Genomic DNA, 22881 nt, shown 5'->3' with positions numbered 1-22881 from the left:
TTCCTGAAACCCTGGGTGGACTCTAAGGAAGGATATTCCTGAGAACAGTTGAGCCAAAAGATGTTCTTCCCCTCAGGAGCAGATCTAATTTGAATGAGAGATAAAGGTATGAGGACTTGCTCAAGTTGCTGCTGCACATATGTCTATGGAAATCCTGGATAGAAATACTGAAGAAGTTGCCATGGATCTTGTTGAATGGGCTCTCACAGATTTAGTTAAGGTAAGACCCAAATTGCTATAGATTAAAGAAATACAATCAGTCTGCCATCTGGCTAAAGTTACTTTTGTGACCAGTTTGCCCAATTTTAAATATGCAAAGGAAACAAACAATTTGGTCTGTCTTTCTAATTTTTGTTCTATGTAGATAAAAATGGAATTGTCTGTGAACATCCAATAAATGCAACATATATTCACCTTTGTTTGCAAATGTAGGAAAGAATACTGGTAAATTAATGGGCTGATTGATATTGGATTCTAACACCACCTTGGGAAGGAAGGATTCATTTGTTCATAATGTAAGCCCATCCTTATGAAAAACCAAGTAGGGAGGTTTTGACGACATGGCTTGAGGTTCTGAAATTCTTCTAGCTGATGTAATGGCAACTAGAAAGACAGTTTTCCAAGTGATAAACTTAAGGTCACATTTAGCTGCTGGTTCAAAGGGGGGAATGTATTAACAGTTGCAGTAACAAGTTCAGATCCCATGATGGAGTATGGTCTTTAAATGGTGGTCTCAAGACAACAGTGACTCTCAAGAATGCTTTGCAAAGTTTGGAAGAAGCCAGAGAAGAACCTTCAAATCCAATATGAAAATTAGATACTGCTGCTAATTGAACCTTTATGATAGAGATGCTCACCCTTCTTTAAAGCTAAAAACTCACGTATGTTATGTATCAGAGCTGATAATGGCTCAACATGATTTTGTTGTTTCCAATAAACAAATCTTTTCCATTTACTTGTGCAGCGTTTTCATGTTGAAGGTTTGTGGGAAGATAAAAGGATATGGGGGACAGGGGAAGAGAACATTGGTTGTCTGGCTATTAATGGAACTTGAGAAACCAAGGCTTGAGGTATGAGGTATCCAAGTGAAGCATTCCTGTTGGGTGAGACAGGAGGTCTGGGTTCAGATCCGGAATCCAAGGTTGGCAAAGAAGATGAGACCATAGAAAGGGAAACCTAATCTGTTGAGGCCAGTAAGTTACAATGAGGATGGCTTTGTTCTTCAACCTGGCAGCTTTCTGTAGAAAGTTCAGAATTAATGGAATATGTGGGTAGGTATAAGCAGACTGGGAGGCAAATTGTGAAGAACATAATCCCCCTGTGACTTCCCATGTAGGGTAATTAGGCCAAAGTAGCTGCTGCATTTGTTGTTTATGGGAGAAGCAAAAAAATTGCACCAATCCTGGCCCCATCGATGAAAAATAATTTCTCTCACTTTCTTTTTGAGTGACCAGTCGTGAGGTAGAAGAATGGACCTGCTCAATTTGTCTGATATCACACTGGACTTTCCCAGAATGTGTGTTGCTATGAGAAAGCAGTTGGATGGGATCACCCATTTCCACATTGAATGCTTCTCTGCACAAGGGATATGATTGGGTCCCTCCTTGTTTGCTGATGTACCAAATTACTGACATATTGTCCCTTTAGAATAGCAACAGTACCAGAAGATAGTGTTATGGGCAGCTTGCAATGTTAAGAGCACTCTTCAGAGGGAGCACTGAAGAATGAGGACTTAAAAGGCTCTGCAAAATCACACAAGTGCATCCCAACTAATGGATAGGCCTGAACCCACTGCCCTTGAAGTGCCTTCGACTGCATGTGAAATAAGCTTCATGGATGAATTTGATATAGATTGGAGGGTAGCCAACGGAGAAACCTTAGATGATAGGGCCTCAGCAGAAATGGTCCCTGAAAAGGAAGTTGAAAGTTATTTGATCAAATCCCTTTACAGCTTAGTAAAATGTGTAGTTCAGCAACGTAACAGCAAAAGTTGCTGAAGCTAAGACATACTTCCCAAACCTGTCCATTTCCCTAGACTCTGTTAAGGGGATGAACAGAGGAACTCTGTTCAGCAAGTTCCTTCTTAGTGGCTGCCGCCACAAACATGGCATCCACGGGCACCCCCTTTAGCCCAACATTCCTTCCCTGCAGGTGGAGTTAGAATCCTTTTTTTCTTTTTTTTTTTTTTTTTTTTAATTTAAATCTCTGTTAAAACTGGTAATACAAAATGATCAAAAACAGGCAGTTGCCTGAAAGAGACTGTCCAACAGTAATATGAATACAGCATATAGTAGAGGTGATAACATACATTTTTACAAAATAATATACACAATAGATTATCTACAGCATATACAATAAAATGCCAGAAGCCCAATAAGATGAGATTGCCATATTTAAGAAAGAAGAAGACTAGAAAGGAGTACTTAATTTTGTGAGAATATAGATAAATATTTTTAAAGGTAAGAAATAGGGGAAGACAATGAATTATAACTTTGGAATATTACCTAGAAATGCTGATGCAATAAACAATTAAGTATTAGGAATTTCTAATAGTAATTTATATTATGAGAATACAATCATACAGTCTATTCCAGTAATTGTCATAATAGGAACATTTAGATGGATTGGTTATAAATAATTTATGGGGTTAAAGTGTACTTAATAGTTTGTGTAAAACTATTCCATGTAATTTTAGATGTATCAAGCCAATTTTGGGTAATGAGCAGTTTACTACAAGAAAATAGTGTGATTAAGATATGAATGTCTTTTTGTGTTAGTCCATTCAGAGGAATGTTCAATAATGCAAATTCCCAAGATAGATTTCTTATAACCCATTCTTTCTAATTTAACTTTTAGGAAACACCATCATTTGTACAAAGGTTTACAAATCCGTAGGATGTAAAACAAATCAGGTTTTTGGAAATTACAAAAAGAACAGTCTGCTGACAAATTGGGGTAAAATTTATTAAGAATTACTGTGGTTAGATAAGTAATATATTAACTTGTGTATAAGGAAGTTTTTTTCGTAGGTAAGAATTAGAAGTTATGTACTCACCATAATGTTCCATCTGAGTAGGTACTTCATTTGTCTGCAACCTGTGGGTCTCGGATCCGACCGGCAGCTTTCCAAGCTTCAAGATCCGAGCTCCTAGTTCCTCCCCTCTACCCACAATCCCCTGTCACCACCACACTACCTCAGATCGGTTTTGCTGTATCACCTGAAAAAAACTGTAATAAACAGGTTCAGATATTCTCAAGAATCATAAAGATCCTAGAAACCCGATACAGGTTAGGGGGAAGGCAGGGGGGGATGGTTGCAGACAAATGAAGTACCTACTCAGATGGCACATTATGGTGAGTACATAACTTCTAAATCTGAAGTAGTTACTTCATTTGTTCTGCAACCTGTGGGACAGAGTCCCCAGCTACCTAAACAAAGAAACCTGGGTGGACTATGGGAGGATATTCCGAAGCACCGCGGAGCCAAAGGACGCCCTGCTTCTAGATATCATGTCCAGCTTATAATGAGAAATAAACGTATGAGCAGGAGTCCAAGTGGCTGCTGAACATATGTCGTCCAACGGCATCCTGGACCAGAAGGTTGCAGAAGTTGCGATGGACCTTGTGGAATGTGCACGGATTTTGAATGGGGTTGTTTTGCCTGATGCCTTATAAGCCTGAGAAATACACTGACAAATCCAGTTAGCCAGTGTCACTTTGGATATAGGTTTTCCCATGTATGAAGGAGCAAATGACACAGAGTTGATCAGCCTTACAAACATCTTTGGTCCTGTGCAGGTAAAAACGCAACTGTCTATGTACGTCTAGTGTATGCAACATGTATTCTCTCTTATTTTGAAAATTTTTGAAAAACACTGGCAGATTGATAGACTGATTGATATTTGCCACAGATGCCACTTTTGGTAAGAAAGACGGGTTAGTCCTGAGAGACACTCTGTCATTGTGGAAAATAAGATAGGGAGGTTTCATGCACAAAGCTTGGAGCTCTGAAACCCTTTTAGCAGAAGTTATGGCCACCAAGAATGCTGTTTGCCAGGACAGAAAATTAAGGGGTACAGAAGTTGCCGGTTCAAAAGGAGGTTTTGTTAAGGCTTGCAGAATAAAGGTTAAGTCCCAAGGGGGAGTCACTGGTGGCTTGAGAAGGAAAACGCCACGCAAGAATGTCTTACACAATTTTGTAGATGCTAGAGATCCTAATCCGTTTCCCACATGAAAATGGGATATTGCTGCCAACTGTACTTTTACCGTTGATGCACTGGCCCATTGTTCAAAAATCATGGACAAAAAATCCAAGACTGTAGGAATTGGAACAGTAAAGGGGTTGAGACCTTGGTTGTTAGCCCAGATAGAAAATCGTTTCCACTTGCTATTATAGATTTTCCTGGTGGACGGTTTGAGCTGCTACCAGAATAGTTTTCACTGGTGACGAGATACCGGGAGTCCTTGCCATTAGTGGAACTGGATCAACCAAGCCGCGAGCTTGAGGTTTACCAGGTTCGGTGTTGGGCATCCAGTTGGGTGCGATATCAGATCTGGAATGGGATCCAGGATTAAAGGGGAGGAGATACTGTGAGACCGCAGGTATGGAAACCAGATTTGACGAGGCCAGAATGGCGCTATGAGTATAATTTTGCTCCCCAACCATGTGGCTTTCTGAATGAACTTCGCCATGAGCTGAAGCAGGGGGTAAGCATAGAGTAGACCGGGAGGCCAAGCATGAATCAGAGCATCTCTGGGGCTCTCCCCTTCTGGGGGAAGAATTGCGAAGAACTCGCTGCATTTTGTGTTTTGGGGGTAGCAAAAAGATCGCAGCGAGGCCAACCCCACTTGTGGAAAATTTCCTTCACAACTTTCGGATTGAGAGACCACTCATAAGGACTGAGAATTACTCGACTCAATTTGTCCACCAGAATGTTGGATCGTCCCGGAATGTGCATTGCTATCAGAAAGTGGTTGGTAGATATCGCCCATTCCCAAACTCTCATGGCTTCTCGACAAAGAGGGTAGGATCTAGTTCCCCCTTGTTTGTTTATATACCAGACCACTGACATATTGTCCTTCTGTATTGCAATCGTTCCTAGAGGTAGAAGGTCTTGGAGAGCCTGCAATGCTAGAAGCACCGCCCTCATCTCCAGGACATTTATGTGCAAGGTGGTCTCCAACAAGGTCCACGTACCTTGGACGTTTCTGCCCAAACAATGCCCCCCCACCCTAGGCAAGAAGCATCCGTGGTTAACGTGACCTGGGGGGGGTCACAAAGGGTCTCCCTTGCCTGAGTTCTGGGGAGCGAACCCACCAAAGGAGGGATTCCCTGCAAACTTTGCTCAGGGGGATAGGAGTGTTCAATGGATGGAGTAACAGTGACCATTGAACTTGGAGTGTCCACTGTAATATACGCATCCTTAGGCGAGCATGGAGAGAGAGGCCGATAGCCGCTGCCATCGAGCCTAGTGCTCTCAGGACTAACTCCACCGGCAGAGATTGGTGCGAAGAAGAGTCAAAACCTGGAGTGAGAGGCTGGACAGCCTGTCCGAGGTCAAGAAGGCCCGAGAAGATCGGGAATCTAGCCTGGCTCCTATGAAATCTAATGCTTGCACAGGATGAAGAAAGGACTTCGGTATGTTGACTGAGATGCCCAGGCTGTCGGCAAGAGACAGCACATAGTCTCTTGCGGTACAAAGTTGATGCCTGTTGGTTGCTGTGAGGAGCCAGTCGTCTAGGTACGGAAAGACCCTTATGCCCTGAAGCCTCAGGTGGGCCGCAACCACTGCCATGACTTTGGTGAACACCCTGGGGGCTGAGGTGAGTCCGAACGGAAGGACCCTGAACTGGTAATGACTGGCCCCTAGCCGGAAGCGGAGGAACCTCCTGGACCATCTGTCCATTAGAATGTGGTATTACGCGTCCTTGAGGTCTATAGAGCACATCCAGTCGTTCTCCTGCATTAAGGGGACAATAGATTGTAGAGTGACCATCCTTTCCTCCAAGTCCGTATCTGTGGTGACGGACTCGGGGGAGTCCATGTGCCTCCTTTTACACGTCCGTTTACGAGGCACCTCCTCTGTGGGACTATCAGAAGAGGGCTAGTCAACGGCCTCTTGTTCCTCCGAGGGAACCAACTGGAGGGTCTGAGCAGGCTGTCCCGATGGAAGGATGATGGAAGTTAGACCCGTATGCAATGGGGGAGCAGAGGGATCCAAAGCCCGAGTCGGGGACCTGGAAGACCTCGACAGTACCCTCTCCACTACCTCGAATGCCGAGGGAGAACTACTCTCTTCCGGCCCCGAGAGCAGTCTGCTCAGCTTCGAGATAGGGATCTGGGTCAGAGCCGAAGCCATCGGATCTGAAAGGGAGGTGCTGTCCGACATAGGCGGCGTTGAAGATGCACCCGCTCCCACGGATCCGACGCCCGGACCACGGCAGCTCGGATCCGAGATACTCGAGGGTATGGTCTGCGTTGAGAAGGCTTGGGCCACCGGTGCCAACAAAACCCCAGCTCCGAAGACTCCAAAACCCAGATCCGGGTTGAAGAAGGAGAAATCGGGGCAAATATTGAAGCTGCACTCCCCCCTGTGGAGGGGGGGACAGGAGCACCCCCATCTGCATTTGGGTCTGCAAAAACTGACACATCATCCTATCCATATCTGCGTCTGAGAGAGACCTCGTAGATCTAGAGGAGGTCATAGAGGCAGGCCTGGAGGGCCGCCTCGACGACCTCGAGGGTGATAGGATCTCCTCCTCTGGCTCTGATGAGAAGGAAGGAGATCGGAGCCGAGAAGGAGGTGGTCCGGACACCCTCAGAGGCGATTTAACAATTTTTGAAGGTGGAGCCGAGGGATGAGGCTCGGCTCGCCTCTTGTGTCTGTGCTTCTCCCTGTGCCTTTCCCTAGAAGGAGAAGACTGAACTTCCCTCATACTCAAGGCAGTAGTGGGAGGTTGAGTCCCAGCCTGAGTCAAGGGAATCAGGGGTGCCGAAGCTACCTGGGCTACCTGCACCTTGGAGGGAGAGGAGGAAGAGACCTCCGGGGGAAGCAGTCCCGCCAGAATAAGTCTGTTCCTCCTGTCCCTCACAGCCCGGGGTTGAAGGCTGCGCAAACCTGGCAGTCTGAAGACAAATGGGCAACCCCCAGGCATATAACGCACTGAGTGTGGCCATCAGCTGGGGAAAGCTTATGGCCACACCCAGTGCACTTTGAAAAAATAGCTTTATGGCCTTCGGCCATTTTCCTGACGCACACACTCACACACCCAAACACATAGGGGAAGGTTTAACTGAATAAAACGCAATCCCAAAAACAAAAAGGGCAGAGAAACACTCTAAATACTCTTCTTTTGAACTTATTAAAGTTTTAAGAAAATCTGTTGAAAAAAATATTCACTTCCCTGTCTAAGCTCAGGAGCTCTTCTCAAGACGCTTGTTATTCAAGCAGCGGCAAAAACGATCTGAGGTAGTGTGGTGGTGACAGGGGATTGTGGGTAGAGGGGAGGAGCTTGGATCTTGAAGCTTGGAAAGCTGCCGGTCAGATCCGAGACCCACAGGTTGCAGAACAAATGAAGTAACTACTTCAGATTAGATTAATAGACTGAATTTTGTTGATTGTCTGATTGCAGCATTTATATTGGTCCAGTATAGATAATGGATTTTGATATTTTAATTGTGTCGTCTAAATGTATTTCACAACATTTTCTTTGTGGCAAAGGATTTCCATAATTGATTGCATAATGCTAGATTAGCTTTATTTATATTAGTCATTTAGGAATATTGAAAATCTCATTTTCTCTATGTAACAGTGTAGTATTTGGGAAAATTTTAAGTTTTTCTTAAGTCACTATTTGAAATATTTCTATTTATATAAAAGTCCATGATTGAATTATCCGTGAGAAGAGAATAATTAGAAAGATTTAGGATTCTATTATTGAGCTTTAAGTTAGGATTTAAGTGAAGTGGTTGTAATAACATAAATTGTTTTTTTTTAAATCAGTCAAGTCTATTAGATTTTGAAGAGTTTTTATTCAGAATTATGTAGTTTGAGGTTTTTGAAGTGTTCTTTTTTAATAAAAGGTAATGCTTTTGGGTTGCATTCAGATTTGCTTACAAGGTTGTACCGCATTTTAACCAAAGTAGGGCTCCGCAGAGTTGATTTGGGATTATATTCAGATATTTGAATTAGTTTGCTAGAAATTACTTTATCATGATATAATTGAAAATCTAGAAGACTTAAACAATCAAGGCTTTTAGGATAAATAAGCTTTTTGTAACCAATCCTAACTGATTACAGGGACCATATGAATTTAGAAAGTTTACTACTGATATGAAAAAAAAATCTTAATTGTTAGTCTGGCTGAATTAAATTGAAACAATAGCTTTGGTAATACATTCATCTTCATGATGGCTACTTTTGAAAGCAAAGAAAGATTTAGCTTTTTCCAGTTTATAATAGTTTCAATGTTGTCCACATTTTTGTCAAGTTATTTTTAGAAAGAGGTAGGGTTGTGATAGAAAGCTATACTCAGATACTTTGAAATATTAATCTTAATTGAGGATTCAGGAATAAGATCAATAAGTTATAATTAGGGGTAACATGGAAGATGGAGGACTTAAGTAAATTTAGTTTATAATTAGAGAATTTAGAAAAATATTAACATTATATAAAACATCTTTGGCAATTCCATACTAGGTAAGGTAAAATAGAGATTCAGATTGTCAGCAAAGGCAGTAAAGGGTATAGGAACCCTGCAAATTTCTGGGATTAAATGGTAAGTTTTTGTGTTATCAAAAATAGTGGTTGCATATAGATATTGAATAGATACAGGGAAATGGGGCAACCTTGTCTTGTGCAATTGACTATATTGGAAATGAGGAAATGTTAGAGATGTATATGCATTTGAATAAAGAATTTTGATTAAACTGATAAAAGGAAGTGGGAATCCAAAATGTGGCAAAGTGCTGAGAGAAAAATCTAAGTTTAATCTTTCAAATGCTTTTGAGATGTCTAATGTAAATTAAAACACAGATAAGTATGATTAGAGTATCTACTGTTGGTGTATAGTCACAAGTCTGCCTGGATTGCATGAAGCCAAATTGAAAAGAAATATAAAATTTGTGGTAAAATAGGTTTTAATCTATTTACTATAATTAGAGCAAAAGTCTTGATATCCACATTTATAAGTGGTAATAGTCTGTAATTCGAGGGATTTTTGAGGTCCAGATTTGATTTAGGAATAAGAATGGTTTTAGAGTTAAGATAAAGGTTGGCGATACCATTTTTATTTATGTAGTTAAGTAGAAAAAAAAGCAAAAAAACAAACTGGCAAATACCCAGTACAGAGTTCCAAACAAAACAATCCAAGAATAAAAAGCAAAGGGAACTCACAAAGTGATGTAAAAATAAGTTTAATAGTAAAGTTTTTGAGATAAAACTCTTCTTCATTGCTTATAATCATACTAAAGTACATTTTCATATATACACCACATGAACAAATTCAAACCAGTAGAAGCGTAGCAACAATAAAGTAATTAAACAATTTAGTGAATTGTTTCATGGAAAGAGAGACCTGCTCTTAAGAACAGATTTTAAAGTCACAGTATCATTCAGCCCAAGGGGCACATCTGCTTGAAAGTAATTAATCCATCTGTACTCAATATTCAACGCAATATCTTCTCCTCTAATACTTTCAGTGGTTTTATAACCCTAAATGTAAAACTCCGAGTTTTATCTGAACTTATGATATGTTTAGCTAAGGTATTACTTTCCATTTCCCTATGTATGTCAGACAGGTGTTGGGCTACTCTCTTTTAACATCCTGTTGGTTTTTCCAATGTAAAATGACATGCATTTTTCATAGATGGCTAAGTAAACCACATTCCTGGTTTTACAAGTGGCAAATGTGTAAAAATTAAATGTCTTACTTGTATTAGGTTGTACAAAATAGTTAAATACATATAATACATTTTTGGAAATAGGCTGAGCAAAAGTTTTATAAAAGTCCACTATTAGTCTATTTAGACCTAGTGTTTTACCAGAGTTAAGATTTTTAATAATATATACAGTTTCTTTCTGGTTAAAGAATGCAACAACATTATTTTGTTAGTGTTTATTCATTTTTGGAAAGTATAAACTTTCTAAGAACGTATCTAGTTCCCGAACAGAAAAATTAAGATTATGTTCTCTGTAAAGGTTTGTATAGATTTGCATAAAATTTCCATCATCTCCTCTCTAGTTTTATAACATTTCTTCTGATATAGGATTTCAGTTATCAAAGGTTGGGTGTTATAAAGCTTTATAATTCTTGCCAAGAATTTAGAAGGTGTTTGCTCCCATTCAGAATATTTAATTTCATAAAATAATTGCTGTTTGATATTTAACATATAAACATATTTTTGGAGGTCAGCCATACGTTTTGCAGTTTCATCTGTGAAATTAGTTTGTAAACCATGTTCTAGTTTATTGATTTTCTCTTTCAGTTCCAATTCTTTGAGATTAAATAACTGGCTTTATTTATAAATAGGCCTCTTAATTTGGCTTTGAGAGCAGCCCATTGAATGTCAAGAATTTGAGAAGATAAGTTATTTTGTAGAAAACTGTCTAAAAGATTAAAAAATCATTTTTGATATCTTTTTGGAATAGGTTAGGATTTAGTTGGAGCTAGAATCTTATTTGGCCTTTTGGGTATTGGTTCAAATGCATTCAGGCTCCTTTCACACCCACCAAGAGACCAGATCAATAAGCTTGTCAGTGGGCAGAGTAACCCAGGAACTAGATGGTCCAGCTCCCAAGGCCTCCAGAAATACTGACTTCTCAGGTGAACAGTTGCTGGGGGTCCAACCACTTCTCTGTTTCAGGATCCCTCCTTCACCCTCATCAAAGTCCATATCCTCCGTGACTGACTCTTGTAGAGAATCCAAGTGCATCCTCTTGCACTTTCTCTTCCTAGAGACTTCCTCGGTGGGATGTTCTGGGGAAATGTCAGAAGAGACTGAGACCCTGCTGGGTAGACTGGAGGTCTTGAGCTGGCTATACCCCTATGGAGTTGAATGATGAGGCTTCTAGCACAGATTCATCTAGGTGCTGGACTGAAGATCCGAGATGCTTGGGTCCATCAATCCTGGTGGAGCAGAAAACACCCTCTTGACAACCTCAAAGGCAGTCTGCCCCAGGGAAAAAGAAGACCTTGGCATTGAGAAGGCAGGCTTCTGGACTGCTGTCTCCTCCCACCCAGAAAGCAATCTCCCCAAGGAGGAAGTCAGAGCTGAGATGTCCATTGCTGAATTGGCAAGGAGTAGAGATGTCTCTGAGACCTTCAGAGTCAATCCCACCACCTTAGATCGAACAAGGAAACTTCAGGTCCAAAAGTCATCCTGAAGATTTTGGAGCCATGGCACTCCATTAGCTTAGGATGCAAAGATAGGGTTATCTTCAGATCCAAGCCAGACAGACCCAAAAAAACTTGTATCCAGGGTTTCTGAAGCAACCAAAGAGATCAGAGGAGTCTGAAGTGGTGGAAGGACAGGCCTGCTGACCCAAAGAGGTAAGAGCTGGTAACACACCAATCTGGTTCTGTGCCGAGAGAAACTTTCCTCATCATCCTGTCCACATCACCTTCAAACTTCTACTGAAGCAAGACGAGGCCAGGGAAGGAGATTTAGTATGGAACCTTTCCATAAATGGAGATAAGACCCTGGAAGGAACTGGATCCACAGATGGAGAATAATTGGTCCTAGGCAATGCAGTAGGGTCTGAGGTAGTCAGCTCTGAAGATTTTTTGGTTGGCTGCGAGGATGTCAGATCTGTAGTTTGAGACCTTCTTAAATCTCACTTGGTCCTCTTCCTGGACAACTCTGAGGATGTAGTAGAGGAAGTAGAAGCAACATGAGATTTATGCTCCTTGGACTTAAGTTTGGGAGGGGGGGGGTTAAGCCTCTAAAATAGCTTCTCAAAAAGAGGAAGGCAACATACCTTTTAGTATCAGTTTGTTCTTTCTGTCCACTAAAGCACAGATATTAAACTTGTGGCAGTCTTGAAGGTGCTGTGGACCTAAATAATAAGCACAAAGATTGTGGACATCTGAAAGAGGCAATTTGTGCCCAAATTTTGAACATTTTTTGAAGCTGAAGAGCCCTTCTCATCCATCCTACAACAAAAAAGGAGCAAAGCAGATAGAAAAGTTTTTTTTTTTTTTAGTTGGTTAGAAAGAGAGAATAAGGGGTATACCAACAATGGTAAAAAGGAATACACTACCGTAAAGAAAGGAAGGGATAGACACCAACAATAATATTTACAGAACTACAGAGAGTACAAGGGTAGGGGATTAATAGTAACTAGAAAGATTAAGATGAAAATACAAATATAAAAGTTGAAAACAAATGCTAGTTTATCTGAAAAAGCAATGAGGCTCAAGAGCTATGGCTGACCATGTCCTTTCGCGAAAAGCAGCAAATGAGATCTGAAGTATGTTAGGGGTTGGTGCATTATGGGTAAGGGAGAAGCTCAAGAACTTTTTGGTTACCGCAAGTTTTATAACAGCCAAGTCAGATCCAAGGTTTGGATCAGAACCCAACAGTTGAGGATAGAATGAACATTTACAACATCACATCATTATCTATGTAAAAGGTCAGAAGGTAAAATAAGTGACTGCCATTGCAAAAATGAAGACCTTTAGGTTCATAAGTAGTTAATAGGTATGCAGTCCAAAAGACTATCCAGATAACCTATCCCAAATTCCTATTTACCCCAGAACACTGTTTGGTTAAGTGACTTGCTCAAGATCTCACAACAGGCAAATGAAGGCTGTGGGAATAAAACTTTGTACCAAAGGAAGTAGTTCATTAACAGCTATTTGGTCCTCTGCTCTGACAATCATGCTGGGCTATAGCTCATGGAATACCTTTTGTGTGCTGACACAGTTCTCCTGTACTGCCTTCTATGTTTGATTCATCCAGTGTTTCAGTGCCTTATCGTCTGTTTGTTGCAATCAGAAGTACAGAATAAATCATGCAAACCAAAATCTTGGATGCTTAGCTTGCTTGGTAAGTCCATAACAGAGGCAGAATTCAGGTAATTTGATTACAGTAAACCAAGAATTTGAAAGCCCGCTTGTCTATTCAGGTGACTAGCTGTTTTACCTTGTTAGAGTAACAGGCATGGTACTTCGGCATGGTAACCATGCTGAAGAGTGTAATGTGTTATTGATGGTGCTGCAGTTTGAAGCTTATTGTGGTATATTTCCACTGGATGAGCAAAAAGAGGGAGAAAAAACATGGAAGATTCCCCTCTATGCTGGTCTCTCAGCTATGCTTAGTAATCTCATTCACACTTCCAATTATCCTTTCATTTTCTACAGGCTGTGTTAATGTATATCTTCTGTGGAAGAAACCAGCTTATGCAAATAACCAGCCTGGTTGTTTCTGCATGAAAATGAATCATCTTAAGTAAACCAGTTTTGGAGAGTCATCTTCCTGTTTTGTGCATCTGAGCCTTACTCCAAGATTCCTGTCAGCCTATCATAATGCTTTAAAGCTGCAGAAGTAAAGTTTTAATAATTTGTATATTTTCTTCTGAGAAGGCATATATTTCCCATGTGTATAGTGTCACAATGTAATTTAAGTAAGGGCTGATATTCATGCAAATGCATTTTTACGTTTTCACTTAAATCACCTAACAGTTCTTGCTTTTTTTAAATGGTTTTATGCCTTCTGCATTTGATCATTTAGTTAATTTGTTTTGCCAAGTGTCTGGGCAATCACAGATACAGTGGTAATTAGTATAAGTGAGAGTTATACTAATTCCTGCAGGTCTTAAGTAGGATATTAGCATTTTGGCTTCAGGTTTCATTTTCCATTAGTCATTTTGTTTTCTTCTTTACAATTCACTTAGAGTGCAGTTCAACCCTTCTTGTTAAGACTGCAGAAGGCAGCACCCACATGCACTCACTGTGATACTGGATACGTGCTTCTGGGACTGCTGATTTTCAGGAAAAACGTAAAGTACATTTTTTGTATTTGCAGTTAAATTGCCAGACAGATTTTGACATTTTAACCTGTTTTCCTGCATTGTTTTCATTCCTTCTCTCTCAGTGAATCTGACCAGGTGTGAGGGCCATCTTGGATAGAGTGGTAGTTAATCTAAGTGAGAGATGTATTAATTGCTACATGTCCTAAGTAGATGTGAGCACCTTTCAACTGGTTGTTTTGTCTTTTTGTTTACTGTTTATTTGGCAGAGCTGTGCCAAGTGCAGAAGTGAGATAATGGTACTTCCATAGTGGTAGTGGGTGCAAGTAACTTGCTTCTCTTACATACTAGTAGTGGAAGTGTACCTTCCTTTAGATCCTCTGAGTTGACACCCACTTATGCTGTGTGTAAGCAGTTTTCTCTTGTTTGTGTGGAGTTTGTCTGTGCAGTCCATCTAGCAGCTGTACTTATCTAAAAGGACAGGCACAAGATTATCACCACCACAACAAACTTCTCACTCTAAATATTCCCCCATTACCTTAACTTTGTATACTTCTCTTTCTCACAAAATCATTTACAAACCAGACAGCTGCCCTGCCTGAAAACCTATCTTACAACCCTACACCCCATCCTGAAATCTCCATTCCGCAAATAAACAGCTTTTAAATGTATACCTAGTTGTGGTCTTATGGGATGAAACCAGGATGTGTTTCACAGCAGGGGATATATCTGGGAGCCTGGCTAAGATTGGAAGTGGAGCAGCTAAGCTGTCAATTTGAGGGTTTGGCTCAAGGGATGGGGCATCCCTGACAGATGCGTTAGGAGGTCTGGCACTGGGTCCAGAATCCATGGCTCCTCTCAGGTAGGGCCAAAGGAAGGGGAACCAAATTTGACAAGGCCAGTATGGATCAATGAGTATTAACCTGCATCTCAACAAGCTGGCTTTCTGGAGAATTTTTGGGATTAACAGGAATGGAGGAAAGGCATAAAGAAGACCCGGGGGCCAATTGTGTACAAGTGCATCCCTTGGTGACTCCCCGGAGGGGGGATCAGGGCAAAGTAGCTTCTGCATTTAGCATTCATGGATGTGGCAAAGAGGTTGCAGCAAGGCTGACCCCACTTGCAAAAAAACTGTTTCACAATTTCCTGTTTCAGAAACCACTCATGGGGCATTAGAATTGCTCTGCTTAGCTTGTCCACTATCACATTGGATTTTCTCAGGATGTGCATTGCTATCAGAAAGCGTTGGGAAGAGATTGCCCATTGCCATAGTCTTTGAACCTCTCGACACAGGAGGTAAGATCTGGTTTCGCCTTGTTTATTGACATGTTGTCCATTTGGATTGCAATCATTCCTAGTGGAAGGAAGTTCTGGAATGCCTGCAATGCCAAGAGCACCCTCTTTCATCTCTAGGACATTGATATGCAAGTGGTATTCACATTCCTGCCAAGTTCCTTGGACAGTCTTTCCCAAATAATGCCCCCTCACCCTATTTGGGAAGCGTCCATGGTCACTTGGCTACTGGTTGTGGGGGAGTAAACAGTCTACCCAGAACTATCTGGCTGGATTGAAGCCACCAACTCCGGTCCCTCTTGCAGGAGTTTGCAATTATATTCTTGTGGGACATTGACAACTCCTGAATGGACCACTGAGCAAAATGTAATCACTGGAGGACTCATGTGTAAATGTACAAGAGGTACCAGAGTTATAGCTGCCACCATGGTACCTAGAACCTTCAGAACAATCTTTGCCTGTACTTTTTTTTTTGCAAGCAGACTGGACACTTGATGACACAGTGTTTGTACCCTGTCTTGAGGAAGTTTTGCTACCATGTCCTTTGTATTTAAGTCTGCTCCTATGAATATAATATGCTGTGATGGCAACAAGGCAGACTTTTCAAAATTTATCATAATACCCAGCTGTGAACCTAGATGAATAGTGGTGTCTCTTGCTCTGATTAGTAGATGCTCGGTGGTGGCGGTTAGGAGCCAATGGTCCAGGTATAGAAACACTTGGAATCCTAAACATCTCAAGTGAGTCATGATCACTGCCATGCATTTGATGAACACAGTGGGGGCTGCAGTGAGACCAAAGGGCACAGCTCAAAATTGATAATGACTGGCTCCCAGCAAAAAGCGTAGATGATTCCTGGATTGTCTGTACATTTTTATGTGGTAGTACACATCCTGGAGATCTATTGAGCACATCCGATTGTCTTTTCCCAAAAAGGTATGTATTGACTGCAGTGTCACCATCTGGAACTTTGATTTCTTTATGGACTTGTTTAGTCTGCTGAGATCCAAAATGGGCCTCCAGTCCCCTGTCTTTTTTGGAAATAAAAAGAACCTTGAGTAAGTTATACATCCAATTTGGTCTGTGGGGACATTTTGGATGAGACTTTTTTTTTTTTAGAAACCTTTGAACTTCTAGGGTTGCCTGATCCCTCTGACTGGGTGGAACATCCGGGACTGATCTTCTTTCTAAGGGAGGGGAGGAAAAGGGTATGCTGTAACCTCTGGATATTATTGTTTTTACCCATTTGTCTTGTGTAATATTTAGCCAGGCATTTGGGTACAGAGATAATCAACCCCTAACTGCCTCCAGAGGTGGACAGACGGGCCTCTTTTCAGGCGTGCTGGAAGGGCCTACCAGAGAACACCTCTCGGTCTTCCTGGTTTTGCAGACCCCCTCTGCCACGAAGATGGCATCTTCTGTTACTGTTTCCCCCCTTTGCCCCTTGGGAAAGAATCACCACGTGCATCTGGAAAAACTCTTCGGGAGTTACAGAACCACATCTTTCCCACTTTTTTCCCTTGGGATAAGGCCTGGTAGGGAGGGAAAAATGTATTCCCATGGCAGAAAGAGTCTTGCCTTCCTGCTTGCACCTGGTAAGAGTTTCTTTTACTTCTGAGCCGAACAGAGATGTGCTATTGAATGGGCATTAATAAAGGAAGACTTGAAGGGCTCTGCGAACTCATATAGGTGCATCCAGTTGTGTCTCCTTAGGAAGATTCCTGTACCAGTTACCCTACTAGCTCCATCGGAGTTCACTACAGAGTTTAAGGTCGCAAGCTGAGCAGTCAACTTGTCTGAAACCCCGGCAGCTGTAGAACCTTGGAGGGTATCACTTAATTCCTTCAGGAGATTCCTCTGAAGTCTAGTAAAATGAGTCAAATAGTTCAGCGACCTGAGTGTAAAGGCTGCTGATGAAAACATATGCTTTCCGTATCTGTCCATCATGCGAGATTCTTTATTTGGTGAATGGAGAGATGAGGAAGTCTTAGATAATTCCTTTTTTGGTGGCTGCCGCCACCACCACCATAGCATCTACTGGGAGACCTTTGGACAAAAATTCCTTATCAGAGGGGGTGGTAATGAAGTTGTTGGGCCTCCTCTGCACAGGTTCCACAGATTCTGGAGAGTCTCACGCCTTTCAACTAACTACGTTAAGGAGCTGGTCAAAAGGCGGTGTCACCCAAGATGTGGAAGAGCAAGACCCAAACACCTCCAGGTACACAGACTCATCCTCAGAAGGGTTGATGGACTTTCATCCACCTATCTAAGGATTTCTAGGATGTCCGTAAAGGAGACATCTTCAGAGGGTGACCGTGGGGACCCTTCTGAATCATCTTGATCCATGTCTGAAGTGACAGACTCCGAGTCTAGATGTTTCCTCTTACATGCTCTCTTCTGAGAGACCTCTCCAGAAGGATACTCTGGGGAGGTTTCAGAAGAGACTGTTTCACCCACTGGGGCATCCTGGGACATCAGGTCTCTATGCCTACACTTAGGGGTAGGGACGGTAGAGAGGCAGACTCCCAACACTTTTGGGGAAAGAGTGCTTGGATCTGAGAGTGGATCCATCTGGGGTGAAAGCAGTCTCCTCATGACCCTGAAAGCACCACAACCCCATTCCAAGGAAGCTCCTGGCTCCGAAGAACCTGGAGACTGCCCTCGAACCAAGGCCATAGGCTCCGAGGCTGATGTAGGCAGGGAGCTGACCCGTGCCAAGGCCCCAAGAGGTAGATTTGGATCAGAGATCTGCTCGATCCTACCCTCCTCTCTGGACCTGGCAGGGGAGCTTCAGCCCCTAGACTCCTCACTAGACAATGGCCCTAAGGATGTCAGAGCAGAAGTTGGGACTAAAGATCCTGGATCAGGTCTCGGCCCTGATGGTTCCACTACTATCAAATCCAAGCAGTCCGGCTCCAAAGCCACCACTTGGGTCAGAAGAGGAACTGGCATGGGGGTAGCAATGGTTGTCAGAGCCAACTCCAGTCTGGGAGGGCTAGAAAGGATCTTAGTCCACGCCGGTGTCCCAAGTAGTCTTTTGACCACCTGCTCCACGTCGTTGTCTGACAGGCTCCTGGAGGATTGAGAGGATGAAGCCAAGGATCTGGTTGACTGCAGTATGGGTGAATGTAGTACTGACAAGACCAGTTCCAAAACAGGGGACCGACTCTGACTACGACACTATCGGTTTCAAAATAACCAGTGGAGTCGACAAGACAGATATTTTGGGCCCAAAGGCCTTCAGGTCCGTGGATGAGTCTTTTGCCTGCTTCTTCACCGGTTCAGATTCTGGCGCTGAGGAAGAAGCTCTTTTTGAAGATTTGTCTGAGCTTGGTGACTGTGACGTTTTAGAGGGAACTCTGTTTCCCTTTGATTGCCTCAGAAAAAGGAACTTTGAGTAGACCTCTAACAATGAGTTTATTTTTCCTCTCCAGTAAATCTCAGGAACTAAATGCGTAACAAACCACACAAGATTACTGCAGATGGACAGCACCCAAACAGTACACACAACTGGTGTGTCCATCTCGTAAGGACATTTTCTGTCTACATTGGTCACACTTTGAATCTGGAAGGCTTCGATTCTTTATCATCCTTGGACGTGACTAACTGCAAATTTAACTATGACAATAAACCAACTTACATCAAACAACCAGATTTTTTTTTTATTTAACAAGAACCAAAAAGAACGACGACAAGAGCTGTAGCAAGGGACCAGGGGAGAAGTTTCTAAGTTAAACGACAATCTCCTCTGGTAAGAGGAGAAGTCTCTAAATCAAATGACAACTAATTTTGAGGAAAGGACAGAAGGAAAGGGAAGCCCTCTGATTTAAATGGGCTGTTGTAAGGAGCCCTCTAATTTAAACATACTCTTTGGTGAGAATATAGCAAGGCAAAAGTTAATTTAAATAACAAATTGCAACAAACTCTGTAACTAAAAGGTGTTTGGGCACAAGATAGGGTAGGGAAAGGGCCAACATACAAAGAGCAAAATTGATTGGATTCGACAAAAGGGAAGTAATATCAAACTATCAACACAATTAGCCAAAAAACAGCGATTTTTAACCAATACGAGAAAGAAATTTTTCTACTTAGCCTGGAGCCTAGTAGGAAGCACCCAATCTAGTTTAGTGGCAAATGAGATCTGGGTTATCTTCCCTAGGCATAATGGGATAGAGGTATAGCCTCGAGCCAGTGGAAGGTCTCGAGCTTTAGAAAAGGCCGAGTCAGAACCGATGAACAGTTCTGAACCTAACCAGCAGTAATGAAGGCAAGATAGGACAACATAACATCTAGAATTTTAGACTAAACTGTGTACAGTTTGCTACAAATGTTATCTATCTACATGACAAATTTTATTAGTTCTAGAAATGTATGTATGCTTGGGTATAACGGTAAAAGCTATCAATGTCTGTACTTGTACTTTGTCTGCATTTGTTTTTGGAGCTTTTCTCCCTGGGCCTTCACTGAAAATAGGTTCCTGACCAAGTTGGTCTTGGTCACCAAATGTCAATAAATAAATATTCCCACAGCACTTCATTTCCCTCATGGGCTCTCAGTAGACAGCTACCTTGGTCAACATGGGGTGTCAGCTTACTAAGCCCCCTTTTACTGACAGCTTTATTATTCTTGATTTTTTAAGGCAGTGTAAGAACAGCCATGTGCCCAATGAAAATGAACGCCTCCTCAACCCAATAGACACTCTTACAGGTGTAAATACTTAACTAAACTGGAGGTGTTTATCTCACAGCCAGTTGCACACAGTGAGCAAAATACTGCTTAGCTACTACTCACACATAAGCAGCATTTCCAAACTGTTAAAAAAAAATCTACCCGTCTCCAAGCTTCAAACCAACCTCCTGCATGCAACCCCTCATCTACAGATAAAAAACAGCTTTTACAGCACACTCATAACACAACAGAAAGGGGTCACTCATTTGGTACGTTCTTAAGGCAGAAAGGCCAAGACAGTACAGCTGGTAACATCTGGTCGAAGGTGACTCCATAGTCAGATGCACACAGATGCATCACTAACCAGGCTGAGCAAAGATAAGGTGAATAACTGCCTCTCAGGTGCCAGGATCTGCAGTGTTACTAGGACACTCCAGTCCTATCATCCTTGGTACACACATAACCTGTTCATTGTGCATGTTGGAGAGACACCCCCTTAGATCATATGAAGAAGGAAACGATGGCACTGTATGTATGAATGTACATTGGAAATGGGTGTGAAAATAGATTTGAGCAGTATCATGTCATTGCAAGAATAATCTCATAATGCAATCAAAACAGAATTGACTTTTACCGTTGGCTTAGCTATCGATGTCATTCAAAGGGGAGAAACTTCCAGTACATAGCCTAAAAGGAGTCGAGTGACAACACTAACAGCATTGCTAGGGATGGCTCTTTCTCCTTATGGCTTCCGTATATTGGCTTGGACTTTCTCTTCCCCAATAGTGCCTTTTTAGACGAGGTTTATCTCCTCAGATTACTTACATAGGAAAAAGACTACATAAAGGGAGCACTGCTTAACGCTGCAAGCCTTAACATGAAGTTGCACTCCTTATAAGCATTCCAAACCTAAATATTGCTATATAGTTACTGAAATGAATAGTGATGGCACCTTCTCCCCCAGTACATGGTTCCAATGGCTACAACATTTTCAGGCCCAACACTGAAAATGATAGTGCTGTTTGAAGGTGAATGGCTGTCTTCCTAAGAAGTCAATTCATCTTCAGACTTTCAGAAAGGACAATTACATTGAACTTCTCTATAGCCTTCTCACAGTCAGTAAAATTCAATACTATGTCACAGCAAACTAGTGAACCCTCTCTGTCACCTGAAGCCCACAATGCATACTTAAACAAAATGGCATTCCTCCCTACCAAACTAAATACCTTTCTTTTGGGTGACTTCAACTGTACAATCATATATATATATATATATATATATATATATATATATATATATATCTATTTATACACATTATATATATATATATATATATATATATATATATATACATATATATATATATATATATATATATACACACACATATATATATATATATATACACAAGCTTCCTAGACTTCATTAATGCCATCTCTTTGGACCAACTAGTTCTAGTCCTAACTAGGAGTAGTAAAATATTGGCTCTGTTTCTCACCAATATAGACCCTATGCTCAGCCCCTTCGGTTATCACATCACTGTTAAAATCTGACCACCATTCAGTAGCATTCACTATTGGAGTAAAACTGTATATGCCACAAAACCCTTCTGCATGTACAGACTACTCTAAGGCTAGAACTATACCAGATAACTGATGACCTGATGCAATTTCAGATTCATCCATATATTAGTTTTTTTTATTTATCCCTTTTTTAAAAGTATTAGTCCTAGTAGGCTAATAGCCACTTTTTAGGACAGAAGCGAGATGGTATTCATACTGCTAGGGGAAAATTTGCCCAGGGCATCCGGAAACTTCCCCTACGCATCATTGTTGAGTGAGACGTATTTTGCAGGAGCACTTCCTGTTTCCATTCCAGGAACAGAAGCAGCCTGGAGAAACAGGGTGGCAGATGGAGAGAGGAGGAGATGAAGTGGTGAAAGAGATGGAGGAGAAAGCAAATATTGAAACAGTCCAAAATAATATGTGCAGGATTCTGAGGAAATGTTTCAAAGAAATCTGATGGAGATGAGTCAGCAAAGGATGGATGTATAATTACAATCCACCAGTCGGGAGGGTTGCAGGATGATTTACTTAAAGAAATGGTGCAGAGTGAGACAGAAAATGAAGGAGATGTTTCCTGTGGGGACATTATGGAGAAAATACAAAGGGAGGATGCAGGGACAATCCAGAAGAATAGTGGTGAGACAGAAAATCTATGCAGACAAAGTAAAAAGAGGGAAAACATGAAGTAGCAGAAAAGGCAGAAGAAAATGAAAAGCGGAGGGATTCAAAGTAAAAATGATAACAGAATGGACATATATGAAGTGTGGGACAATTTAATAGCTCCTTCAGGTATAAAAGCACATGAGGTAAGAGCATTTATTTTTTTTAACAAAGAGACATTATATTTGAGACCGTTGTCGCAATGGAAAATTTTCTTGGAGAATATGAAAAAAAGACTGTAATCCATGAAATCTGTATGTGATAAAAGCATTTAACAGGGAAACAGAAAAAAATGTATGTACAATTTCAAATAGTGGTAGAAGGAGAGACTTTAAAAGGGCATTTGAAAACTTTGTCAAGAAGTATTGGACATTGTAAAAGTTTAAGACCAAAGGGTTTTATGGACTGGTGGCTGAGATTGTAATATTGTGTTAAAAAATAGAAAGAGAAAAAATATATACAATGCATGATAAATCTGGGGGAGAATGACTGTCATAGCATACTGGGAACAACCCAAAAGATATTTTTTTAAGAAAAAAAAAGAATATTTGATAAGTAACTGACAAAATAAAATGTTATACGTATGGTTAAATTGGACATGATGCAAAAAATGTGAATTGAAATGTTATAAATGTAACACAATTGGACATTTATCGATGAGTTTCAAAAATAAAAACGAGCAAGGAAAAAGAGGGAGAAGAAAATAGAGAAGACATTTTAGAAGT

Source organism: Protopterus annectens, chromosome 7.part1 (genome assembly GCF_019279795.1).
Source record: "Protopterus annectens isolate FY-2018-M chromosome 7.part1, PAN1.0, whole genome shotgun sequence".
Classification (NCBI taxonomy): domain Eukaryota; kingdom Metazoa; phylum Chordata; order Ceratodontiformes; family Protopteridae; genus Protopterus; species Protopterus annectens.
Note: the sequence above shows the minus strand (reverse complement) of the source record.